General features: G+C 38.7%; 1 pseudogene; it reads left to right on the top strand.

Moving 5' to 3' along the window:
* Positions 1 to 3,255: 3,255 nt before the first annotated feature.
* On the top strand, positions 3,256 to 5,032 carry LOC100684353 (annotated as a pseudogene).
* Positions 5,033 to 7,729: the final 2,697 nt, after the last annotated feature.

Below are 7,729 nucleotides of genomic sequence, written 5' to 3' on the forward strand. Positions count from 1 at the left end.
CTGATTTTTATTTTTCATGTCTCCAAAATATATATTAGATTATACATGAGGTTACAGCGTTAGAACAATTCTTTTTGGGAAAGTATCTAGAAAGCAGATGGCTGTGAGTCCTACCCTTCTCATTCAGAGAAGGAATGAAGTAATCTTTTGAGGTGTCTCTCTGTCTTAATATGTTAGGTGTGAGATGAGGGTTGAATACTGATGCTCTTTACTACCACTCAGGGTAGATGCTGCTTTCTTCATGTAGTTATTTATTTACAAGAGAGTCTTTACCAGTTAGAGTTCAGCACCTAGAATAGGTCATAGCTCAATAATGAATGATACGTTCAATTTCAGGCAATTTTGTCACCATCTTGAAAAATTTGGAGTCTACATCATTTATGTGTAAAGCACTTGTGGCATTAGTACATTTGTTTATTCTGGAATTTACTCTTTTATTTTATCTAATTTTCATGGTTTCATGTTTGTTGAATTTCATTTTTTAAATAAACATTTAATACAGCATTAACTAGTATATTAGTGACCTATACTTGATTTTATGATTATAGTGATATGTTTAACTACACATGGCATATTCACATCATCTAATTTTAAAGTAGACATCAGTCATTTACCACAAATTCTTTATCGCCTCAAAGAGACATTCTTAGTAACAATGTTGTCAAGGAAACACACTGAAACTGTTATATAAAAGAATGTCTTTTTGAGGAAAATCTTTCAAAATGATATTTCTGTGTTTTCCCAGATTGTGTGAAATTATAATTTACAAGCAATTCAATTTAAGCAAATAAATTATAAACAGTCTATGTAATGGTAAAGTTCTGGAAATATCTGCCAAATGCAGGCACTTTTGAGTTTGAAGTTTAAATAATTTGGTATTGCTGATACAGTGCAAAGACCTAATCAGGATGATATTTTAAAAAGATATGGTGTCTGATTCTCCTTTAGAACATATTGAATTTCAGCGAAATCTTCAAAATGCAAATGTCATAAGTTCTAGAAGAATTAAGAGATGATAATGTTCTGTATTTCTATGTTGACAGAACATCTGAGAGAGAGAAAAAAGGCAATGAATACCTCTCAAGATCTCCATTTCAAAGACCTTAGGAACTTAATAGGAAGCACCGTTAAATAGCAAGTACACATTATTAATGTGTTCAGGCAACCATGTGAGCAAACAGTAGTGGCAGATTAGAATGGTCACAGACTTCTGTCTTTAGCACTTGCTTGCTTTTAAAAATTTATCTTTTAGAATTTAAGGCTTGAAGGAAGATATCCTGGAATATAGATCACATACATTTTGCTAAAAAGTACGTATTGACCTGCATTATGTAATAGAATATTTGAATTTGTGAGAACTGAAGAGATCCTCTAGCAGACGAGGAAATGTGCCAAGAAAGGCTAAGAAACTTGCCTCAAGTTACTTAGGAAGCAAGCCAGCAAGAGAACCCAGCTTCCTGCTTCTCAGTTTGGTGCTATTTCCATGATACTGTTGGCTGAAGGAACTTGGGTTACTGCTTTTTTATTATTCTTTCCCATCCATTAGCACCACTGATCTTCAGCTGAAATGTCAATTCCACACAGCATTTTGGATGTTATTTAAGTCACTTCTTGTGAGATGAAAGAATAAAAAAATGTAAGAAGTCAAAAAAGATTTTTTTTTTTTTAAGAAACTGCATAGGAATTCTCAGTGGGCCTTTATGATACACCAGGGAGTAAAAGGCTTTCAACCATAAGGGACATGTAATAGTCCAAACAGATTTTGATATCAAAATTATGAAAAGGGATAAGTTCTAGCTGGAGGCAAAGTGAAAATAAGATGGTATTGTTACGTGGCTTTTGCTGAGAACATGAGCATCTCGATTGGCAATGTTGAGTTGACTCGTATAGTGAATACCCATGACTGATAGAAGAGTATTTATACTCTTGCCTTTTTCAAGGAAGTGAAGAGATTGATTGCCTCTCGTCAGCAATCAGTTTTGGTTAATAATCTTATACACTTGAAAAAACTGTGTATTATTTTTTTCCTTCAGCTATTTTTAAAGATTTTTTTTTTTTTTACTGCTTTCAGTTTTCAGCAAATTTACTAGTATGTGCCCACATATGATATTCTTTATAATTGTCCTGCTTCATGTCCAAAGTGCTTTTGGAATCTGTGACTTAATATGTTTTCATCAGTTTTCAACACATCTCAGCTAGTATCTCTTCAAATCTTCACGACTTGTTTCTACTTCATTTTATCTTTCTTCTCTGGGCCTCCAAATACAGGCATGTAGTAGCTTTCCACCATATGCCATTTGTTACTTACACATGTGTTTCTATATTTTCCATCTTTTTTTTTCTTTTTTCCAGACTGTAGGTTGGATATGTTGTTCCTACCTATCTTGCAGGTCACTAATTCTCTCAGTAGCTATATTTTGTACTGTTGCAACTAGTACACTGATTCTAAATTATCCATTTGGTTTATTTTTGTTATGGCTTTAGTTACTTGCTCTATTTCCTTGATTATATTAAGACATTATCTTTTTTAAAAAAAATATTTTATTTATTTGACAGAGAGAGAGAGAGAGAGCACACAAGCAGGGGGTTGGGGCAGAGGGAGAAGCAGACTGCCAGCTGAGCAGGGAGCCCAACGTGAGGCTCCATTCCAGGACCCTGGGATCATGACCTGAGCCAAAGGCAGATGCCCAATCAACTGAGCCACTCGGGTGTCCCTGGACATATTTATCTTAATGCTCTTGTCTCATGATCCCCTGAGTGACTATTTCTGTAATATTTATTGGATATAATTTTAGGATTATGATAATGTTACCTTTTGCAAAAGAGAATTTATATGTGTTTCTGGTAGGTAGATAGGGACACTAGCAATTCCAGCTCAATTTAATACAATCAAGGGCTGAAATAATTCAATACTAGGCTTCAATTCTTTTGAAAATTATTTCATTTCTAGTTCCTAATTATTCCTAGGATGTCAGACATAGCAGTCACAGCCCAGTGGATGGCTCACCAGATCACTCTTCCCTTCTCTACTCTTTGTTGATTCTTGATTTTCAGTTTTTGTTCTCTTAGCCTCATGAATGTACTAAAAGTTCAGTTTAGCCTCTCAGGCTTTCCTATTGAAATGGGCACACATGTCTAGGGCACAGCAGTCCTTAAAGTCTAGGTCCTCGGTCTGGGTTTCCTGCTTTCCTTAGATCTTGTCCTCCTAAGTCTTCACTGCCTTAGGAGTTCCTTGATGCCATTACACGGGTTTTGTTGTATTTTGTCTGGCGTTTGTTTTCTTTCAGTAAAAACAATGGATTCAAAGTATCACTAGTCTTGAGAAGAGAGAGCCCCGCTGCCGAGGGTCGCGTCGGGCTGCGGCCGACAAGGAGACGCCGAATGTTTCCTTCCGGCTCTTGCCTTTGGACCTCGGAGCCAGAGACCCTCAACGCCCGGCTTCAGGGAGTGACGTACGGGTCCAGGACCCTGCGGAGCCCGTCTCCCGTCTACTCGCTCAGGCACGCCAAGGGCAGCCTTCGGGGGTCCTCGTGGCCAGCCAAGATGGCGGCCCCCGCGGAGAAGGCCTGGGGAGGGAGGCCGACCCTGGCGCTGAACCTGCGGAGTCCTGTCCTGCGGCTTCCGGGCTAGCCCGGGGAGGTGGAGCCGCCGTGGTCCCGAATCCAAGGGTCCACGGATCGACCGGGAGTATTACCGGAAGCCATTGGCAGAGTTGGCTGAGCAAGAGAAGTATGAACCGGAACTCAGGAAGACTCAGCTTATCAAAGCTGCTCCAGCAGCGAAAACAAGCTCTGGGTGTGAAGACCCCGTGATCAGTAAATTCACCGACATGATGATGAAAGGAGGAAACGGAGTACTGGCCAGATCCCTCCTGGTGCAGACTCGAAGCTGTGAAAAGGAAGCAGTTTGAGAAGTACCACGCTGCTTCTGCAGAGGAACAGGCCGCCAGGGAACGCAACCGCCGTGCCGTCTCCCACCCAGCCTGCAGAGCTGCGAGCCCGTGATAGGGCTGGTGCCCATCCTCAGAGGGGGCCGTTTTTATCAGGGCCCTGTGCCACTTGCCCGTCGGCGGCGTCGCTTCTTGGCCATGAAGTGGATGATTAAGGAGTGCAGGGAGAAGAAGCACCGGCGGATGCTGATGCCGGAGAAGTTGTCACACGAGCCACTGGAGGCTTTTCACAACCAGGGCCCTGTGATCAAGAAGAAGCGCGACATGCACAAGACGGCCGAGGCCAGCCGCGCCCGGGCCCGCTGCCGCAGGTGGTGGACGCGCCCCACTGCAAGAAATGATGGGAGCCGCTCTCCCAGTGAAAATCACCTGCCCGCTGCGTAGTTCCTTTTTAAGGGCAGGCCAGCCTAAGGGTGGAACAACATATTTATGCCTGTTAGTCCTTTGTTTGGGGGGCTGGACGTGCCTTTCCTGCTCTATCTCCTCACAAAGAGGAGACATCAATCTGGATTTCCCCCAGGAACTTAGGGCCTATCCAGCTTCTCTCTCTCTCAATTCAGGGTAGAACTTGGAATGATAGGAAAGGAAGCAGTTTTCATATTAGAAAAGATTTATTAGAAAATTCTTGCCCTGAACTGGTGTAGCATGTGATATGGAAACTGCCATTTACTAAAATTGACTGGAAATACAAAGTATCAGTAGTCCTCCATTACTAGAAGTGAACCTCCCAAAATTTATCTTTGAAATTGGCCCGTTTTTATGTACTTGTAAAGTTCTCAATTTTTTTAACATCAAGATTTTGGGGGAATGAAGAAGCTATCATGCATGTATTTCATTTTCTTTTTAACTAGCAATATGAAGCTACGACATAGAAAAAACAAGAGTACTTTTAAATCCTTTCAAGATTTACATGTGGAAATTCAGTAGAATCTCTTGGGAGTGTGGGGAATATAATATGCTATGTCTTTTCCATGATTCATTTAATACCAGAATTATTTCAGGGGATATCACACGTATTTCTTCCAGAAATCCAAGTAATATCATTTTTATTTCCTTATTAAATATTTATATTATGGGACATAATTGGTAATTATAGAGTTTTTCTTTTGCTAACATATTGTTGAATATTATATAATGTTAATTAGAAGCCTATTAAGAATCAACTTTTATATAATTAAAACATCTCATTTCCAGTTTTCAGAAAAATACAAATGAAAACAAAAGCTATATGCTATTATAAATAATTTATTATTGTATATGGATATAACATATGCATACTTAGGTATATATATATATATATATATTTTTTTTAATTTTACTTTAGGTTGACAAAATTGAATTACTCAGAATCCTTGGTCCATGGCACAATTTTGTTATTGACTTATATGGTCCTCATAATTAAGTTGGTAATTTATAATAATAAATTAACATCCATAAAGACACTATTTGACCTGAAAATTAGAACATTAACTAATACTTCTGTATATTTGTTTTTACCCTAACCTGTCTTTATTTTTGTCCTTCTGATGCACCCATAATCCTGAGCATGTGTTTACTGTATATGTCTACATGATATATTGCTTTATTTTAGGTGTTTTAAAATTTTTTCTTGAGCCTTGACTCTTGAAAGAATATGCTGTTCATTGTCCTTTGGAACCCATTTCACTCAATATTATTCTACTAATATTATTATTTTTGCGTGAGTTAGAGTTCACTTTTTTCACTAATACATAATATTTCCCTGTGAATTTACCACAATTTATATAATCATCTGTTGTGAGCATTGAATGTTTTTTTATAATATAATGAACAATCTCCTATGAAAATTTTTGACATCCTACCTTGTATATGTTTACAAGATCTTCATTGGTTTTATTTATAGTAGATTTTCTGGATTTATAATATATAAATGTTCATATTTTAAGAATATGATTGTGTTTGGCCAGCCCGTCATCATGGGCTGGTTAGGTGTGTTCCACTGGGTCTTGAGTGTGCTCTGGTTGGGTCACTTGGCTGGCCCCTGGGTGGCAGGACTGTTGCTGCACCATGGTAGAGGAGGGCTGGAGCCAGATCACAGAGCTGTTTCAAGGATAGTAGTCAGGTCCAAGGCCAGCAGGCCTGTTACTGGTGGTATGGAGGGATGTGGTTCATCCAAGGTGCCTTAGCAGAAGGACTGATGGCAGGAGTGTGGACAAGTGGCCCTAGACTTGAGTCTACAGGGTGATGGGAATGTTTCTGGTCTGCAGCCAGGGCCACAGTAGTGGTTTTGCCACTAGTGTATGAGCCTGCCTTCTCGTAGTGACACGATTCAGTCTTGGACCAGAGTTATACAACCTCTTACTTGGATCCCATGGCTACTATAAAGGTGCTTTAAGGGAAAAGCTGCCAAATATTTGTTTTTGCCAGAGGATGTGGGCTGGGAACTTCCTGTTCTGCAATATTGCCGATGTCACTGCATAAGAAATCTTATTGATGCGTCTTATTGAATGCTCTAATACTTGTTTTGTTGGGCTTTTTGATTTTTGTTTTTTGGTTGGATATAAAATGATACCTTACCATGGCTTAGATTTGTAGTCTGTGATTATTAATGAGATTGAGCAACTCTTTGGCCATATGTGTTTCCTCTTCTTTGGAATCCCTTTCATGTCTCTTGCATTATTTCTTCCATTGGGTTATTTGCCCTTTTCTTATTGTTTTTTTTTTTTTTTTGGGGGGGGAATTTTAACTTGTATCATTGACACTAATCCTTGAGTTTTATGTTTACAAATGTTTTTTTCCCAGTGTTTTACTTTCTTGATATGTCATTTGATAAAAATTCTTATTTTAAGATAATCCTTATAGGATATGGACTATTTTTTTTTTTATGAAGGAATAATTTGTTCAGGCCACTGGGTAAAAATCGCTTCTCACTTGGATATTAGTTACAAAGAACCAGTATCTTTCTCTCCAACATTCACTTTCATTCTAATGACTCCAGAAATGGGTACAAACTAACCATAAATCTCCAATATTATTACTAAGCTAGTTGAATAGAAGGCTGACATTCCTGTTATCTCAGATCCATTGCTTATTCCTTATCTAAGCAAAAGAGGACTTTTCCTCTGTGTGAAAGCTCACATCAAAAGAGGCAGAGCTCCAGCATACATGCTTAATAGGCACTGGTGGGTGGAATAATTGTGCTGTTTTTGTTATTTTTCAGCCAGGTCTATAGATGGTTTGCAAAGGCAGCTAAGTCCACGTGGGCTACGAATAGCTAGTATGAATTTTATGCCTGGTGTACAAATGCATGGCTTGATCAGCTGCCTCCAGTTCCATTCCTATTTATGCGAACTGCATTCAGCACCAAGAGAAGGCAGTGTGGAGCAGCTAATTGCTGAGAATCATGTGGGCTATGCGCTAAGTGCTTTTTCCTCCCATTCCACTTTGCGGACTCCTCTGGGCGCCAAAAGTGCTAATTATAATAACTCTGACAATTTTTTTTTAATTTCAGAGATCTAGATTTTGGTTTTAACCTTAGGAGGTTGGAGAAATATACTCAAGAACAAAAAGAATGGATAATCTTAGTCTACAGTGAATAGTGCAAAAAGGTAACAATGTTATTGTGGGATCCTTCCAAAGAAGGAATTGAAATAGGTTGGACCTTAAACATTTGCCTTCTGGAATGGTCTTATTTATAAATTGAGGAGAATATCTCAGTTTAAAAATATGCTTTGGGTTTATTATTAGAGCAGGAATTTTGGGAAGAGTGAAAGAAAAGGAAAATAAAGTAGAACAGGCAAA

This window comes from Canis lupus, chromosome 11 (assembly GCF_011100685.1).
Source record: "Canis lupus familiaris isolate Mischka breed German Shepherd chromosome 11, alternate assembly UU_Cfam_GSD_1.0, whole genome shotgun sequence".
NCBI lineage: Eukaryota > Metazoa > Chordata > Mammalia > Carnivora > Canidae > Canis > Canis lupus.